Below are 19,625 nucleotides of genomic sequence, written 5' to 3' on the forward strand. Positions count from 1 at the left end.
ATAGTCCAAGCCTCTAAGACATATTTCAAATGAGATTCTGTCTCCACAATTTCAGCCAGCAAAATAACATTCCACAGACCATCTAGATGCAAAGGTTTCTAAACAGAATGTTTTCTCATCTTCCCCACAGAAGTGAAAAGGGAAGGAACTCCCCTCTAGTCGTCCAAAAGACTTCTAGTTCTTTGAAAGACTTCCCATAATACTAAAATCAGTGTCTAAGGTGTGCTGCTAAAACAAAATGTAAGTGTATAGCTCCCTTGTTGCCTCTTGCCATCCGCTTTCCAGCCCCAAATCATGCTTAACAAGTTTGAAAGTAATTCAGGTGAGAGGCAAGTTGTCAATTCTCTAGACGAGCATAGCAGAAAGGAGCATATTCTCATTTCGCATGTCTGGTAGTTTCTAGTATCAATAATATATAGCACTTATATCACCCCAATAGAGTGCTAGAGGCATTATTTGGAATGCAGAAGCAACACAGCCCCCTTTCCAAGTTGAGTAACAATATCCATTAGACAAGACGTCTCAGAGAAGGAAAGAGAGATCAGAGATTTACAAGGGGAAGGGAATGGCTTACAGGAGCTTTTAGAAGCCTTGAAAGGCCAGGGCTGGTGAAGTCATCTTCTCCCAAGTTTGGTTTTTCTGATTCCCTTCCCCCTGCAAAATAAAGACCTGCAGAGATTTTAGAATAGCCCAATTTTTGAAAGATCATTACTTTTGCACTGCTTTTACACAATGTAAAGGTAAAGGTAAAGGTACCCCTGCCCGTACGGGCCAGTCGTGACCGACTCTGGGGTTGCGCGCCCATCTCGCTTAAGAGGCCGGGGGCCAGCGCTGTCCGAAGACACTTCCGGGTCACGTGGCCAACATGACGAAGCTGCTCTGGCGAGCCAGCGCAGCACACGGAAACGCCGTTTACCTTCCCGCTATAAAGCGGTACCTATTTATCTACTTGCACTTTAAGGGTGCTTTCGAACTGCTAGGTGGGCAGGAGCTGGGACCGAACGATGGGAGCTCACCCCGCCGCGGGGAATCGAACCGCCGACCATACGATCGGCAAATCCTAGGCGCTGAGGTTTTACCCACAGCGCCACCCGCGTCCCTTTACACAATATAATCAGTGACTATTTTTGTTCCTCTTGTCGACCACTGCCACCCACACTTCTCATGCATGAGGATGTTCTTCCTAGGTAAGACAAGAAGGGTGAGGGTTGGGTGGGAAAAGAGGCTGCCTCCTCATGTTGAGATCCTACTACGTCATGTAACACTGCCAATACATAAATCTGGAAGACGTGGTGATGCACGGAAGATCACTTTTATTCAATGGTATCACTGCTGCAGTGCTGTCCCGATTTCTTTACTTCAAAAGAGTGTGGCTCTCTTCCTTGGTCAATGTATTTTGTTTATGGTATCTCAATGAGTTTTATGTGGGAAACAATAACACTTGTTTCCACAGATCAGCAGCTACATGGACAAGATGGTGACTCCAGAAGAGAAATTTGAACTGGCATGTTCAGTTGTGCCGTCAATCTACTTTAAAGAATTATAATTAACCCTTGAACAGTGTTTCTTTTCATAGCATCAGTGAATTGGCGAGTTGGAAGGGCCCTGCAATGCAGGAATCTCAACTAAGGCATCCATGGCAGATGGACATCCAACCTCTGCTTAAAAGCCTCCAAGGAAAGAGAGTCCACCACGGCCCTAGAGAGTCTGATCCAGTGTCTAACAGTTCTTACATGAGAAAGTTCTTCCTGGTGTTTTATCAGAATATCCTTTCCTGCAACTTCAAGCCATTGGTTTGGGTCCTACCTCCAGAACAGAAGAAAACAAGCTTGCTCCATCTTCCATGTAGCAACCGTTTAGATATTTGAAGATGGCTATCATGTCTCCTCTCCTCTTTTTCAGGCTAAACATACCCAACTCCCTCAGCCATTCCTCCTAAGGCCTGGTTTCCAGACCCTTTGTCATATTAGTTGCCCTCTTCTGCACATGTTCCAGTTTGTCAATATCCTTCTTAAATTGTGGCACCCAGAACTGAACACAATAGCCTAGGAGTTGTCTGATCAAGGCAAAATAGCCTGGTACTATTACTTCTCTTGATCTGGATAGTATACTTCCATTGATGCAGCCTAGAATAGCATTAGCTTTTTTTATTGTGGCTGCATCACACCGTTGACTCATGTTAAGCTGGTGATCTACTAAGACCCCTAGATCCCTTTCACATGCAGTACTGGCTCTCTTTTTTTAGAGAAACACAAGTGTGCTACTAAACCAAAAGTCTAAAATGGCTAGATTGGGTGGTTATTCCAAATACTGCTGAAGTAAGTCAAAGTTATGAGACAGAATAGATGAAAATATTCGACAAAAGTTATTTCAATCTGTCTCAAGCATACTGCAAAAGCACCAGCTGAAATAGTCCCCTAGTCAAAAGAGATTATGCTTCCCAGACTTTCTGGGTAATAAAATGCCATCATCGATCTCCGCTGATGCATCTCTGGAGTGGAAATCTTGCAGATCTCCGAGTTATATCCGAGTTTTCTCAGCCATGACAGCATCCAAATATGTGGGCTTCCAACAACAAAATAGAGGCAACTGGAATAATTTATCCCAAAGGTTTTCAGCACCTAAGCACAAAATCCGATTGTAAGAATAACCTCAGATAATCAAGGCTTTTTCTTTTTCTTTTTTAGAGACAGAAAAAAGAAAGGTAGCTTATTTTGTTTATGGCACTGAGCACAGTCCAATGATTAAGAACTGTATCTCACCCACATACTTTACTTGTATTTTATTTGCTAGATTTGTATGACTTCCGCACAACATGCATTCCTTGGGCAGCTCACAGAAACAAACATGAATACAACAACATAGACAAAAAAAGTGAAGCATAAAAAGATGTTCCTGCAAATGGGGGTAGGTAAAGCAAACAATAAATCACAATTCAAGCACAAGTTATTTGTTGAATAAAAGGGCCCTCACCTGGTTCTGAAGAAAACACAAAGGCACCACCAGGTGAGCCTGTCAGGGGAGGCTATTCCATAATGGGGTGCCACCACACAGAAGGCCTTCTCATTACAGTGGTACCTCGGGTTAAGAACTTAATTCGTTCTGGAGGCCTGTTCTTAACCTGAAACTATTCTTAACCTGAGGTACCACTTTAGCTAATGGGGCCTCCCGCTGCCGCTGTGTGATTTCTGTTCCCATCCTGAAGCAAAGTTCTTAACCCGAGGTACTATTTCTGGGTTAGCGGAGTCTGTAACCTGAAGCGTCTATAACCCGAGGTACCACTGTAGAAGTCATCCACCTCACTTCACTTGCAAGGCTCTAAGGAACATCTCAAGATTCAGGTAGTTTATATGGGAGAGGGCAATATTTCAGGTACTCAGGTCCCAAGCCAATTAGGGCTTTTTATGTTAAAACAAGCACCTGAAATTGAACCCTTAAACAGACTGGGAGCCAGTGCAGCAGATAAAAGGAGATTCTCGCAGTGAATTCTTGTTCTCCAGGGCTCCCAGATGTCATTCTGATTTGCTACTCTCTGAGATGCCATACCTCCCTGGATCAGTGTGGAGGCAGAAACCCCAATGACAGGAGAACTGGATACTCCACTCAAGTATTCTTCTTGAGCTACACCTTTGAAGCAACACATAACGTTTCTAGAATAAATAAATCCTAAAATAAAGTACAGAAGAGCCTGAGGTGCAAAAGGACACAACTTACTACACTGGGCAGAAACAGTCATCAGAAGCAGACTGGAAACACAATGACCTATATGGGATGGAGAAGTTTACAAAAAGATTTGGGGGCAACATAGATGGACGAAAATAAGAAACATTCCTGTGGCACCTTAAAGGCTAGCAGATCTATTGGGTCATGATCTGTGAAAGCTTAGGACACTGTAAATCTGTTAAGAGACCGCATGCTGCCCCTCTGAGATAGAAGTTTAAGCACATGAGAGGCTGCCAAGTGAGAAGCACAAACGCAAAGACTAAGGAGGAAATTCAGAGGAGAGGATAGGTTTTAAGACTGACAATGGGTACCGTATTTTTCGCTCCATAAGACGCAATTTTTTCCTCTTAAAATCTAAGGGTCTGTGCGTCTTATGGAGCGAATCTGTGGTCCCTGGGGCTGGGGGAGGAGACCCGGGCTTCCCCCGCCAGCCCCGACCTGCTCCTGAGCAGCTCTGGGGTAGCCCGTGAAGCCTCCGCAGGGCAGCGGGGAGCCTTCATCCCGCTGCCCTGGGGAGGCTTCGTGCGGCTATCCCTGGCTTTTGCGGGAGGTGAGGGAAGGGACAGAGCGAGGCTCCCTCACTTCCCCCACCTCCCGCAAAAGCCCCCAAGAGCCGCGCGCCCTTTAAAGAGCTGCGAGGAGTGTGTGTGTGGCTGTTGGGGGCTTTTCCCTGAGGAGGGAGAAGGCCCATCAATGTAATCTACGCTGCCAGAACAATGACGGGCTGCCCTTCTCCTGGGATGCATACAGGCTCTGCTCAGCGCTCCCTTTAAATAATATGTTTTTTCTTGAATTCCCCCCCCCCCAAAAAAGTAGGTGCGCCTTATGGTCAGGTGCGCCTTATGGAGCGAAAAATATGGTATTTATGTTGCAAAGCAAAGGATGGGGGTGGGACAAGTCTGCTGCAAAGGAGGGGTTTCAAAAACTAAGCATGAAAAGCTTGGGATAGTCCAATTTATTTTTCAGTGTTTCAGTAAAGGCATTCTTCTTATTTGACAAGGTTCTGATGTCATTTTACACCATAGAATCAGAGCTGTAGAGCAGAAAGAGACCCCAAGGGTCCTCTATTCCAACCCCCCGCAATGCAGGAACCTCAACTAGATCACGATATATTAATAAGCTATGCCTAATCACAGCAGCTCCTCATCTGTTAATTGGTGCATAGAGGCAGTCAGCCTCCTCCATGTAAATCCAAGGACTGACAAGCATATGGTATCTGAATATTAGTTGCTGGGAAACAACAACTGGGAAAGACTGCAGTCTTTATATTCGGCTTTCTAGGTTTTCCAAAGGCAGTGGCTGACCACCATTGGAAACAGGATGCTGAATTAGATAGACCGTTGATGGTTCTTAGATTCCCAGGGACATAGTGGCAAGGGGAAAAAATGCAAGGTGCACAACTAAATCAGTCTCAATTGACCTTTATTGAGGGCAAATTCTAATCAATTCCTTTCCATTTGGTACCACTTCAGGCAGAATAGAACCTGGCAGTAAGATTAAAATAAGTTCTCATCATCAGTATAATGAGCTCATTATGAACAATTACTCTGCTGCAAGAAAGGGAAGGAAACAGCGATAGCACTGTATTTCAAAGGGAGGGCATTCTAATATTCTACACCATAACCCAGCGCCTAACCCATGCAATCTATTTCAGGGGCTTCTGTGCTGAAATCACCTATTTCAGGTTGCTTTCAAGAAGTCTCTTGCAATTTCGGGACTTTAAATTACTGCTTGCCAAAATAAATCGAAGGTTATATCAGCGCTAATGGTGATCCATGGATAGGGCTCTCGGTATCTCATGCAACTCCAGCTTGCAGATTTGGGTCTCCGCCAGGATTGGAGACCTGGCATCTCTCCCTAATAGAGTTTCAATTGCCTCCACAAAGCCACATTAAGGAACCTCTACCATTGCTTATTGGAACAGGTTTCTCAAAGATCACCACCGCCTGCTTTTCCTCCCACATTTGAAAACAACAGGAGAGGCCGAATGGCGAAAAGTTGCTTTCACCTTTCCATGGCTCATCACTTCTCCTTAGCTATTCCAAGATCGTGAAGTTTTGTTTTTCTTTCTATAGCCATGGAGAATGGACCAGGTATCTGTTGTGGGGGGTGGGGCGATTAAAAACAACAATCCTCCCGCCAGACTGGGACTATCCCATCACTCACCCAAGTTTAGGATATTCCACCATTCTTCAGCAGAGTTTCTTTTCTTTCAGCAAAGTAAGCGGCTCGTGTACATGTCAAACCAAGCTTCAAAAATAAAGGAAATTGTAATGCAATACAGTGGTACCTTGGTTCCCAAATGGCTTAGTTGTCGAACAAATTGGCTCCTGAATGCCGCAAACCCGAGAGTAAGTGTTTCGGTTTGCGAACATTTTTCGGAAGCCGAGCGTCCGACACAGCTTCCGCTTGAGTGCAGGAAGCTCCTCTAGCCAATTGGAAGCTGTGCCTTGGTTTTCAAACAGTTTTGGGAGTCGAATGGACTCCCGGAACGGATAAGGTTTGAGAACCAAGGTACCGCTGTAATAACAGACTGCCTGAGAGAAAGTAAAAGAACTTCCTGAGGCAAGAACACAACACAAAAACCCTGCCCACCAGATGCCAGACATTCGACTCCTAATCAAATTAAGCCCCAGTGTTTTTCTTACAGTATCTGCATTCCCCCAAAATAGCATGGTATGGATACCTCATGAAACTTAGTGCCAAGTTATTTTTAAAAATTACCTCAGCCAAGATGTGTGGCGCATGAGTAGTTTGGGTCAAGATCATGCAGATACCACAATAATTCTCACCCAGTTTTTCATTCAGAGTACTCACTGTGTCTACGACAAAGAGAGTAGGGGGAGGGGGGGAGAGAAGCCATCCCTTTTTGCAAAACACAGTATCTTTTCACGAAGGTGTTCTCTAACTCATCCGGATGCTGATAATGTGAAGCTGGAAATGCCTCATTTAGGCATATCATGTGGGCTTGTCAAGTGAACCTTTCCTTTCTGGTCTGAAGCTGCTGTTGTTGTTAATCTTGCATTAGCAAGATCCTTGATATTTGAAGGTGTTTGTGTACTTTTAAATTCTATCCCTGTAGTGTTGGGATGAACAGCAGAACAATAAAAATGGACTTTATAAGCCCTTATGGTCACTAGAAGACTTATATTTTGAGTCTGGAAGGATCAATGTTCACCATCTATTATCCAATGGTCTAAAAGACTTTCATGTCCTTCCTACATTTCAATGTACTTTCTCTAAGCACCAACTTAGTTTGGATACGTATTTGGACATTTGGTTGGCATATACGGATCTGCATGTATAAATTAAGATGGGTGTACTGATGCTTATTGAATTGTGAATGTCAGGTGATGGTTTTGATTTGTTTTCCCCTTTTCCCATTTAGTAAATCATCATCCCCAGTTCTTAGCTGCTACCAGAGTCTCTGCCATCAGGCTGCAATTTCGAAAAACACAATTTTCTTTGTTCTAAGCATGAAGTATGAATGATCTATACAAGCTGCTCTGAGTCTTACAATGGAGTAGAATATAAAACTGAATGAATCCATAAATCAATCATCAAACCAGCAAGCCAATTCCTATGTTCTGAGATATGGGCTTTTGAAATTACGTTCCTCCATTAGAAGAGAGGACATTAGTCAACCCTACTTGTGACAGCTGCACTTAACCTTAACATCACAAACCACAACATATGAGTAAGGCAAGATACTTGAAACAATCACTTATTATAAGTTATTGATCTTGCCTGATTTAGATTGACCCAGATGCATCTGCCTGAACTCTTCCTTCCCTCCTTCCTCCCTTCCTTCCTTCCTGTCCAGTGATATACTTGGGACTTACTGTTTTAAATGGGCACTTACAAGCTTACTTAACGAAGAACAAGGAAGTAGAGCAAGCTACAAAGCTGTGTGAAGTGCCACATCTCTCATACCAATCTGTCAGAACGGCGCTCTTGTTTTTTTAATTAGCCAAGCAATTTTCTTCCTCCCACAAACGTGTCTCTACAAGTTCCCTAACTGAATTCAATGAAACAGTAGACAGTATTAAAATGCCCTGATTAATGTTAACGCTGTCTAAAAGGTCGTTTTAATCTTTGCCAAAAACAAGCAAAGACACCCAATGAGCCCCCAGGAATCAAGCAAAATCAAAAAGGTAATGGAAATTTTCATAGAATCATAGAGTTGGAAGGGACCCCGAGGATCATCTAGTCCAACCCCCCTGCAGGAACATGCAGCTGTCCCATACGGGGATCGAACCTGCAACCTTGGTGTCATCAACACCACGCTTTAACCAACTGAGCTATCCAAGCTGAGCTTGTATCATCTAGAACAGGCTTCCTCAAACTCAGCCCTCCAGATGTTTTGAGACTACAATTCCCATCATCCCTGACCACTGGCCCTGCTAGCTAGGGATCATGGGAGTTGTAGGCCAATAACATCTGGAGGGCCAAGTTTGAGGAAACCTGATCTAGAACATACAGAACAATGTAGCTGGAGGTGCCAAGAGGTATCTTATTCTTCTGGTTCAAGGGCCAGATGTATTTGTGCATGAAGGGTGGAACAAATCTTTTCAAGTTAAATAAACAAAATCAATAAGAGGGTGTTCAATGAGAAATGGGGGGGGGGTCCTTTTCTATCACTTTTTTGCTTACATCAAGAGAACTCATGTTAAAACCTTCTACTCCAAAACTACCTTATTCATGGCTCCATAATGATGCCAAAGATCAGCGTGAGTGATGTTTTCTTTGGTTACTAAGGTGACAAAGGGCTCTCCTCCGTGTATGTGATGGAGGAGGGAAGGAGAGGCTGAAGCGCTAAGTCACTGTACAAAAGGCCATCAATGTGAATGGAAGAGATGAGATCATTTTTCAAGGCTACTACCACACAAAAACAAGTATTATTCTGAACTAAATATATGAACATGAATAGTATCTCTAACTGATTCCCACTTCTGCAACAACCAGGTGCAAAACACAACAGAATAGCAGCGGCCTGACAGATTTCTCCCCTGCATTGTTTTAAAAAATGGCATGAGAAAAGAGAAGAATCGGTGGGCTTAAGATCAAGACTGACACACGTACATTTCTGCCCCCTGCCCCCCCAAAAAACCTATCTTATCTCCTTTGTCTTATTACCCACCTTTCCCAGTAGACCATAGTCATTCTCTCTCTCTCAATCTCTCTCACACTCACACACACACACACACACACAAACACACACCTTCTGTTTCTCATGGCCCAGCACATGATCCAGAGGCAGACCTAGTCAAGGTGGCCTGAGATGAGAAAAGCTCATTTGCTCTGAATCTGTGTGAAGTTTATGCTTATGCTTGCAATTAGCAGAAATATAGACACTGGTGGAATATGCAAATCATTGCTGGGACGGATGCTGACAAGTCAGAATTTGCACTAAATTATAGAAGGCCTTGCGCAGTTGGCAGAATTTGCAAGGGACCAGAGAGGAAGTGCTGCGCATGTAGAGGAAAGGCCAAGAGACTAACGGGATATTCAAGCTGGCTAGTTAGGTATTTTAGAAAAATAGGAAAAGAACATGGCTTTCATCTTGCTGCTTACAGAGACTTTTGACGCAGGTATCACATTGTGTAGGCAGCAGCTAAAACATTATAATAACTAAAGGGCTACCATGAAGTCATCAGTCAACTTTTACAAGCACAGGGAATGGAGAAAGAATCTAATCTAAGGGGGAGAGCAAAAATAGAAAGTATGTGAGAACTTTTGTCACAATTAGATTTAGTTGGGTCAGCTGAAGATGTGGCTTTGACTAGCTCCTTCCTGCACAACAGATTGCATGATTTTCTGCCATTATTGGTCGTGCTGACAGTGTAATCTCAGTTGCAAGGAGCCATCTTTGATCCATTGTAGGGATGCCTCCTAGGCATCTGTTTTGCTTTGAATTTCACCATATCCTTGTGTCTCTGGATTCCTGCTTCTGCTTATACGTTCTGTAGAACACTGGCAAACCCTCACACTGTCCTGTGCCAGTGCTTACATAACAGCTGGTAGAGCTTTCTTCTAGTCTTTAAGTCTCTATGAGAATGAGTCCACAGTCCTAGTTGTTGCTGACAAAGACTCCTCTGCTGTTTCCTCCTTAGCCAGAAACCCCAAGAGGGAAGGGATCGTTTGGGGAAGGGAGCCTGCTAAAAAAAATCTCCCCATCTCACCCTTGAGAAACCCAGGAAGGGAAAAAAGATTTCTCCAAGCACTTCCTAAGAAGGAGGTTCTGAGCTCCTTCCCAGTAGAGTAGTCAGCCTTGTCTAATCCTAATCAGATGTGCAATCCCAAAATATAGAACATGCCCTCTTTACCAAAGAATAGTACGTACATAGGAAGCTGTCTTATATTGAGTCAGACCACTGATCCATCTAGCTCAATATCATCTACATGGATTGGCAGTGGTTCCCCAAAGTTTCAGGCAGGAATGTTTCCCAACCTGTCAGGGAACTGCCATCAGCTCAGAGGCGGGAGGTGGAAGGGCAGTTGGGTTACAGGGAGCCGCCGAAGATCGTGAGAAGCAGCTCGTCCTCCGGGGAGGAGGGAAGCCACGCCTCCAGTGGGGAAGGGATGCAAGGCTCGGAAGATGCAAGGGAGAGCCGCAACACCGAATCTGAGCAAAGCGGGGGGGGAGGCAGGTCCCCCTTTGCCCACGCCCTCTAGGCTTACACACAGAGAGGGGAGGCATAGGATGGGGGTCAAAAGACTGCTCTGCTGGGGAAAGTTTAAGGACCACCCACTCCCAGATTCTGTTAGCGACTGAGCAGACATGGAATTGAGACGATCTGCATTGTGAATGTTTTGGACAGATAATAAAGCCTTGAAAAGACCAGGGGGAGTCTTGCCTGTTCACTCTCGAGCAACCACACTGGCATTCACAACACAACCCTACCAAGAAATGCCAGAGGTTGAAGTCGGGACCTTCTGCATGCATGACAGATGTTCTATCAGTGACCTATAGCCCTTCCCCAAGTAACCTCTGGAAGAAAGGGGAAAGGAGACAACACAGGAAATTCGAACAGTCTGCAATATCTACAGTAGACTTCCTTGCCCTTTAATTTGCAGAATTGGACAAAAGCAGAAAGAAGGAACAATCCACCCAACTTTTCAACTGGACAAAGGCCTATTTCTAAGTTCTGAGTTTGAAGACCAGAAGTTCTAGGCACATGGGAAAGTTATGCGTAGCCCTCTAAGGGGAGCTTTGATAAGCCTTGAAATCCCCAATAACTGAGAACCATGGTACGGTAATCTCAGAAGAAGTTGGTTATCTGCATAGACCTTCCACTAAACAACTTTGGAAACAGAAACTTACAAATGCTCTCAAACACAAAAGCGAGACGACAGACCTCCAGCTGGTGTAATTAAAATAAAACTTTCATGGAGCTCTCCGCTATCTGCATCTCTGCTATTTGTTATTACTAGGCATAAAGAATCAAAATCACTTTTTACTTTTTCCTAGGAGAAAATAGAAGGAAATAAACTCCATTGTCATAACACACTATAAAATATATGAGCAAGCACTAATGGGAAAAGCACAGGCCATAAATGTAGCTTCTCTGATTCCCAACCCACCCACCCCAATCTGCAACGTTCATAATACTTCCAAGTGGCTAACACTTGGAAGCAATAATAAGTCATAACTCGATAGGTCCCAGAGGTTTTCTCATTTCATGCTTATTAAAAGGCAGAAAGGCAGTAATCGTTTAGAGACTGGAAAATAATATGAATAACTCATTGAGAAAGTGTACTGAGGGGAAAAGCAATGTATTGAACAAGATCTGCAATAGAAGGTCTACTTTCTGAGTGAACATCTCCAGGCATGAGATAAATTAATCATATACAGCCTACAATGGGAAGAAATCAATGGATAAAGCTGAGCCAAGCCAGAGATGCCTCTTGCTACACAAACCAACACTGCTAAACTAATGCTTTTTACCACAGGACAAAGGATTATAATAAATCTATCTGTCCACCCTCAGAAAAGGGATTGCGGTAAAGAAAGCCAGCTATGAATGATACTGCTTTACTTTTAAGTAAGTCTTGTTTTCCCTTCATGCAAATCGCTTTGTAAAGAAAGCTAAACACCACTGTTGTTCTTTTAAAATAAATAATCCAGTGAGGATGTTAGATGAAGCAGGATACAGTGGTACCTCGTTTTACATACGTTTCAGGTTACAGACTCCGCTAACCCAGAAATAGTACCTCGGGTTAAGAACTTTGCTTCAGGATGAGATCAGAAATCGTGCTCCAGTGGCGCGGCAGCAGCAGGAGGCCCCATTAACTAAAGTGGTTAAGAACAGTTTCAGGTTAAGAACGGACCTCCGGAACAAATTAAGTACTTAACCTGAGGTACCACTGTAAATATGTCCATGCCCATTTTGTAAGCTGCTTTGAGACGCATGTGAAAAAGCAGGGTGTAAGGTTTTTTAATTAACCGATTCCTTTTTATACACCTGACACCAGCAGCTTCTAGGCAACCTATGGTCAAGTTTTACATGTACAAAAATTTTAATAGAATATTGAAAGGTGTCTGTATCAATGCCAAGCAGGCCTGGCTATGAAGAACATTCCACAGGCAGGGGAGCCAAGTGCCCAAATTCTCCTTGTTGCCACCCTCCAAGCCTCTCTTGGCAGGGCAACTCTGAGTAGGAACTCAGAGATTATCTTCAGGTCCAGGCAGAATCATATTGGTACTGATTCAAAACTTGAAGATGACATGCAAAACATTATACATATATCAAGCAACAAGTTCAGTAAGTTCTTTCTCTCTCTCTCTTTTATGGCAGTAAGTTACAATTGTTGGTCAATCTTCTGTAAACTCTACTGAACGATACATCTCCTTCACTTCCCCAAACCCATCTAATTAATATATGTCAGTTGTTTTTTTTTCCATTTTTGCAACCTGCCCAGTTTTCTTCTCTGGAACAGTGCTTAATTTCCAAATCCCTGGCATATGGTTGTTTTTTTAAAATACACTTTGTTCCCAAGTTTAGCACTATGAATCACAAATTCTTATGAAGCTCCCAAAATATTCAAGAGGCTCCATCTCACACAATTAACCAACCAAGTTGTCCAATGACTCGTTTTGCCAACGAGAGACGAAGGTTGCAATCGATACTTAATTTAATCTAGCATGGTTTTACTGTTCTGTGTACTTTGAGATTTAACCAAAGCCACAAAATCCAAGGCAAGGTAACAAACGAGCAATATCTGAAACATTTATTTTTTCTATCTTTCATTTTATTTCAACGCCTGATACTCATAAAAGGATTTTTAAGCCTTGAAAAGAAGGAGGAGGCACGTCTTCCAACAAGTGAAAAACAAAGCTGAGAAAAGCACCTGGAGATACTGGCTCCTATTCACACATTTTTCAAAAGACAATCAAAGTGCTTCTCTAGATCAACAAATCTTTTCAGGCCAACAGGGATCACATCCAACACTATCCTTGAGATCTGGCTGAGGTCCTCAACAAACTGTTTTGAACTTAAGAACACTATTTGCAGTACATAAGCATTTGTGCTTCAACCTCCACTGGTGGGACAGCTGTCCCTGCCGATCCATACCTAGGGTCACAGAAAATGCAACACCAGCATGGCCTTTACTGTATAGATTCTGCACAGCTGAAGTTGCGTTATATTAATCTTTAAAATGTAAGTGGATTTTGTAGGCATCCACTTCGCCGGTCGCCTATATTTTTTTGTTTGGCACTATCTGCTAAACTAGAATATTGCAAGCAGAAGGTCCTATATTTCATCCCTGGCAACTCCAGGTAGGGCTGAGAAAAATTCCTGGCCCTGGGAGCAACCTACCCACATAGTGGGTTAAGATTCAGCCGCAGTTTACCAGACCACCACTGCACCCAAGCAGCAGTCTAGGACCTGAGCAGCCTCACTCGTCTCAGACGATGCTGAAAAACAGTGCACTTATATATTTTCCCTTTTTTTTGCATCATTTATGCTGCTACAGCAGACCAAGCTGAAGAACAAGGAGCCAAGCCCAGCACTGAAGCCCCAGCAGATGATTGGAAATCCTGGATCATTAAGAACCACTCACCTCCCCAAGCACCTGAGATGTTATGTATACTCTTTAAACACTATATTAATAACTTCAAGAGCTAGAAATGCTATGGTTTAGTGCAGTCGCTGAATCAAATGCACACAGTCCTGTATATAGGCAGCAACAACAGTAATGACCAGGAGGAAAAGAACTCATTAAGTCCCAGAGCCTCTAAGAAAAGCTGGTGTCAAATCTTCAAGCAGCTTCTAATGCTCAAATTTAGCTCTGTCCAAGGTTAGTCTTCCAGACACTGAAGTCTAGATTGCCATCAAGCATTTCATCAAGAGAGCAAAAGGACCGGTAATCACTTGTGATAAATGACACTTCAGGTAGGGCATTGGCGTGATCAAGAACACATTGATTCAAGGAGGGAACAACTTGGCAAAGAATATGAGCAATTAAACCTTGCTGCTCAACCTTTATTTTCCAAGCAGCATGCCTGCCAAGGGCTCTTGTTGCTCCTCAAATAACCCTCTGGAATGCAAAGTTAGCTGTTAGGGTCCTGGGGGGCCTAATTACAGCTCCAGCTCCTGATAATATATCCAGCAGGGCAGCTAGCAAGGGTGTTGAATAGGGTACCTCTTATACCAAGAAGAAATGGCACAGAACCCAATACCAACATCACCTTGGACATATTTGGGCAGTGATGATGTTGTGAGGGGCTGCAGAGCAGGGCCGTCTTAAACATATGCGGCGCTGGGGGAGGTGGGCAAGCAGAGCCCAGGGCAACAACAGCCGTGCCTGAGGCAGCGGCGGCAACTGAGTAAAGCCAGGCGCCTTGTGTAAGCTGTTAGTTTCTGTTTCTCACTGTACAGCTGCGTGGAGTCACAGGACTTTGTTTACATTCCATACTATTGGAGTCTCACGGGAAAGGGAGACGGGATGTGACGTTAGTGGTTTCCTGTTTCCTTTGTTCCTTTGTTCAGTTGCTCTCTGCTTCCATAGAGAGAGGATGTCTTTTCTGTTCTGCGTAGTTTAGAAATAAAACTCCTTTAAAATGGAGCCATACGGTCTCATCACTTCCGCATGCTGTTTTGATGCTCTGCTGGGAGAATGTGCCTGGAGCCTTATCAAAGGCTCAGGTCAATTAATCGTCGGAGGCGATTTCAAAGGCTCCGTCAAACGGAGCTCCCGACATTTTTGGTTATGGGCCCAGATGACGAACGGCAGAAGAACAGAATGCAGCTTATCTTCTCTGTGTGTCAAGACGATTGATGAGAGGTATGTGCTTGACGGTCCGCCAATCCCAGGCACGCAGGAGGGCGGAGCCGACCGGCTGCCTCAGCGCCTTCCTCGACCGCAGCTGAAGAGCTGCGGCACTCCAATGGGCTCTGCTCCGCTCAGCAGCGGCTGTCGGCTCTTCCCAATCTCCAGACTCCAAATCTCAGCCCTGGCGCCTTGAGAGCCTGGCACCCGGGTGCCCTGCACCACTAGCGGCTATGGGTAAGACAGCCCTGCTGCAGAATACAGATCCCTGAACTTTAGTGGTTCGCTGTGTTTTTCTACTAATATTTCATTTAAAAGAGATTAACAAACAAACAAAACCATTGTGCAAATTGGGAAGGGGAGAAATACAAATTTTATTTCATTCACGTTGTCAAAATCAAATCCCTTCACTTCTAATCAAAATCACTATCCCTTGGTAGAATATAATCAGCTTCAGAAAAGCTCAAGCAAGCTTTTGGCTCAGTAAGAAAAACCTTAAGACTAAAAAGAGTGAAAATACAGTTTTCCACATAGCTGAGGCACCCACAAAAGATTTACATTCAATTAGATAAATTTCTAGAAAAGGTTGCCAAACTGAGTTACAGTTCAACAATTTATGTCTTCTGGTGTACATTATTCATTCTTCAATAGGCAGTACGAAGTGATCTTCAATCCAATTTTCAATTAAAAGTGCAGAAGCTGTATAATAATGTACTTCACTGTTAATGCTGTGGCAATCAAGAGTATGGTAGTTTGGGGACCTCACATTGGGCATGTGGTGTAGTGCAAACTAAACAATTTAGCTACAGGTTGGCACACATCCGGTGTCAAATTGATTGTAGATGTGGGCCACTCAGTCACTTGAAACACTTAAGCCGCTTGGGCTTGCTAAGCAACTGCAACAAGGAATTTTAAGCAGAAAGTCAACCATGACTTGCCAAAAGCTTTTCTCTCTCTGAGTCCCCGGTCCCATCAAACTCAGTCCCTAGCATGCTGCGTTTAATGCAAGACCAAATTAAAACAGGAATGGAAGCAGCAGTGAATCCTATACAAACTAACTCATTGGTCCCACCATAATCTTCACTTTTCTCCCAAGAGATATTGACTATTCTCCAAACTTATTAGGTCTTTGTTCATTGATGGAGTTCATCACAGAAAGTTGTCATAGACTTTCTGTGACCACCTGTTCATTTTATACATTACTAGTCTCTTCCTTTCTCTGATGCCTTTTCTTCCAGTTTTAGGAATGCTGCTTCCTCTCCATCCTTAAAAAGTCTTCCCCCAGAGTATTCAGGAATCCATCAGATTCCATCTGCCTCTGGGGGTGGACCAACTCTATGAGATGCATAGTGGAGCACCTACATCTTGTCCCAACCTCACCAGGGAATGGTGTAGCCATGGCAATGGACTCACAGCAAGCCCCACCACACCCCCGGTCAATGGAATATTACCAGTCTGCTCTGTGGCAAAGACCCAGGTTGAGGGTTCACATGTGCTGGGCCACTGATCTCACTGCATGGAAACTACCTCAAAGAATTTTAATAATCAGTTTTCAGTTACTAGGTTCTGCATACTCTGTGTAACTTTATACCTTAGGATCACCTGGGAAACTCTGAAATATATGCCTCTCGGAACGGAAGTGAAATGCCTTTTAAAATGTCTGCTATTTGCCTATGAACACATTGAGCTTTATGAATATTTAGCCCATACTTTTATCCGCATTTTATTTTTTTTATTTTTGCCTGTAAATTTAAGAATCCCATCTTTTGCTTACTGGCCTTTTCAGAGAGCACAGATTATTTATGCTTCTGACAACATGGCTTCCTTGCAAACCAATAAAAGCTTACAAATGCATAAGTGAGTCATTAGAAAAGGAGACCTTCAGTTCAGCTTCCCTCCCACTGCTCCTGTGCTTTTGTTTATATTTGATTCAGTTCAATATCCGGAGAAGTTAAACCTGCCCTAAAGTTCAAGTTCAGTTTTTTTTAAAAAAATGCTTGAATTTTTGCAAAGGCTGCACAAAATATTTACACACACATTCATTTGTTTGATTATGCTTCGGTATGAAAGTAGATTGCCTTTTTGAAACTCAGCTTCTCCCTGCAGGATTTGCAATAAACTCACACATTTTACAGAGGCACAAGAGAAGTTAAACAGGAACAGAGCCAAACACAGTATTTCCAAAAGAGAAAAGTAAGCAGCAAGCCTGCAATATAAGCAATAGAACTATGTGCTCCTTTTTCTACCACAGACCTGCTTGGGAGATTTCAGACCCATTTCTTAACCTGCTTGTGTCTCTGCTAACCTTGTTATTGTAAGCAGCCAGAGTCACCCTGCATGTTATGCAATAGCAGACCCAAGCTTACTACTACAGGTATGTGGTACAGAGACCTGTAAGGAAACTTGGTTCCCCAGCACATGTACCTATAAGATCTGCTTAGTTGGAGAGGTGTTTACCATAGACACACATTACAGTCAGATGTACTTGGAAAGGTTTTGCACACATTCCTTTAAAACAAAAAATGAAAATGAGAAGCAGTCATCAGATATCAAGGTATGTTTGTCAGAGGACAAACTGGGTTGCTGTTGGGCCGGAACCCATGGCAGATCAGAAACTGGGAATCATCAGCCTGTTAGCAAGGTACCACTAGCACACAGATGAGAGTACAATTCCAAGAAACGTGAAAGTACAAGCAAGGTGAATAAGCAACCTATTGCGTTTTCAAGAAGGCACCCCATAATCACAATTAGATTTGTCATTTTTAAGCAGTTCAGCCCCCAACATGAAAGCCAAAAAAAAAAAGGGGGGGGAGGACAATCTGGACTCAAAATGTAATGTACCAATGTACACGCCTTACTTAGAAGTATTCAGAGAGCAGTATGCAAGGCAACACAGTTGTGCTGCCAATGGTCAGAGCGTCCCAGACTAATTTTGAGAAGCTCTAAGAGTGAGCTATTAAGCTCCTATCTGAAAGCAACGTTGCAAAAGGACTAAAGGATGTAAACTTCACACTAAAGTTAAGTTGACAGGTAGACCATGGATATAGAAGTGTATCTTCTGGCTATTAGTGCTTTACAATCATTTAATTATTTAAAAGGATCACAATTAAATCGGGAGTCAGATGGGTGACGATAAAACCACCTATTGCACTGGCATCCACACAAATACAGTTCGCTGTTACTCTTACAATTTCATCAAGCGACATTTCCAAGTTTGCCTTCATTACCTCACAGAGTGCAGTTACATCACCCTGGTCAAGAGAAAGAGAAATGGATGCGCAAAGGAAACAGGGTACCCAATCATGAGAAGCAAAACTTGTTTTCTTCTTGCTTACTCCTATCGTGCATAATACAAACAGCATTATAAATTGTTTCATGTCCCATCATGCCCCATTAGCAAACAATTGAGACAGTTGTGCTTTCACTGCTCGTGTTTGTTAACAAACAGGGGCCTGTGGCTCTTTTTTATGTGACAAGGGCAGGGGGAAGCATGAGTCACAACAATCACACAGTGCTATTATTCAAGAAAGAGAAATCCATTCAACAAACTCAGTTTGCTCATGGCAAGAAGTCAAGCAAGCAGAGGTACTCTTTGAAATTATTGGAAGAAGGATCCTAAGGAGCTACTTTGCCTGGAATTCAACTTTAGAAGTTTCAAACACCTGGAGTCCCTTCAGTGTAACTCAAAATATATTCTTCGGTCCTGGGTATCAAATATACCGTATTTTTCGCTCTATAAGATGCACCAGACCACAAGACGCACCTAGTTTTTGGAGGAGAAAAACAAGAAAAAAAATATTCTGAATCTCAGAAGCCAGAACAGCAAGAGGGATCGCTGCGCAGTGAAAGCAGCAATCCCTCTTGCTGTTCTGGCTTCTGGGATAGCTGCGCAGTCTGCATTCGCTCCATAAGACGCACACACATTTCCCCTTTTTAGGAGGGAAAAAGTGAGTCTTATAGAGCAAAAAATACGGTAAATAATTAAAAGTTACAGAAAGCAATTGTGCTTGAGCATAATCTGCTATATAAGACTTTCTATGAATACAGTTTACACAGTATATCACACATATGGATGAAACACAACAAAATAAAAGCACACACGCGCACACGCACACACACACACACACACACACACACAACACAAAGGATCTCCAATACCTCTGTGCCAGAACTGAAAAGTTATTACACAGAAAGGATGTGGAAACAGCCAGCATAAATAGCATAACTACCAACAGAAATAACAAGCAAAGAAAGCCTGGAGCAAATTTAAGAGCTTTTTCAAGTACCAAAAACATATATTGCACACAACACTACATTTTCCACAGCTGAGAAACCGACTCTTAGAGCAGCTTCCTTGGATCATTAAATGTGGTGCTTTAAGATCAACAAAAACAAAATTGAGTGGCGAGTAGCACACAACTTCCAGAAATTGGGGGGGGGGGGGGAATGAGTGAGATTTGGGTCTGAATACTAAGGAATGCGGAGTCCAGTCATTCCTTCCTTCAGCAGGGTCGAAAAGAAGCAAATTGCCATGGTCTGGCCCCAGTGTGGCATGAGCAATACTTGCGGGCACATCAACCTACAAATCCCAGTGCCGGCCACCCCAGCACAGCAATAACCATAGAATC

At 43.3% G+C, this 19,625-nt stretch overlaps 1 protein-coding gene across 3 annotated transcripts in view; it reads right to left on the reverse strand.

The window, feature by feature from the left end:
* Nucleotides 1-19,625, reverse strand: part of SLC39A11 (solute carrier family 39 member 11) — a 273,374-nt gene that overhangs the window by 198,105 nt on the left and 55,644 nt on the right. The gene's annotated exons all lie outside the window — the stretch shown is intronic.

The sequence above is a fragment of the Podarcis pityusensis genome (assembly GCF_964106645.2).
Source record: "Podarcis pityusensis genome assembly, chromosome: 2".
Lineage (NCBI taxonomy): Eukaryota > Metazoa > Chordata > Lepidosauria > Squamata > Lacertidae > Podarcis > Podarcis pityusensis.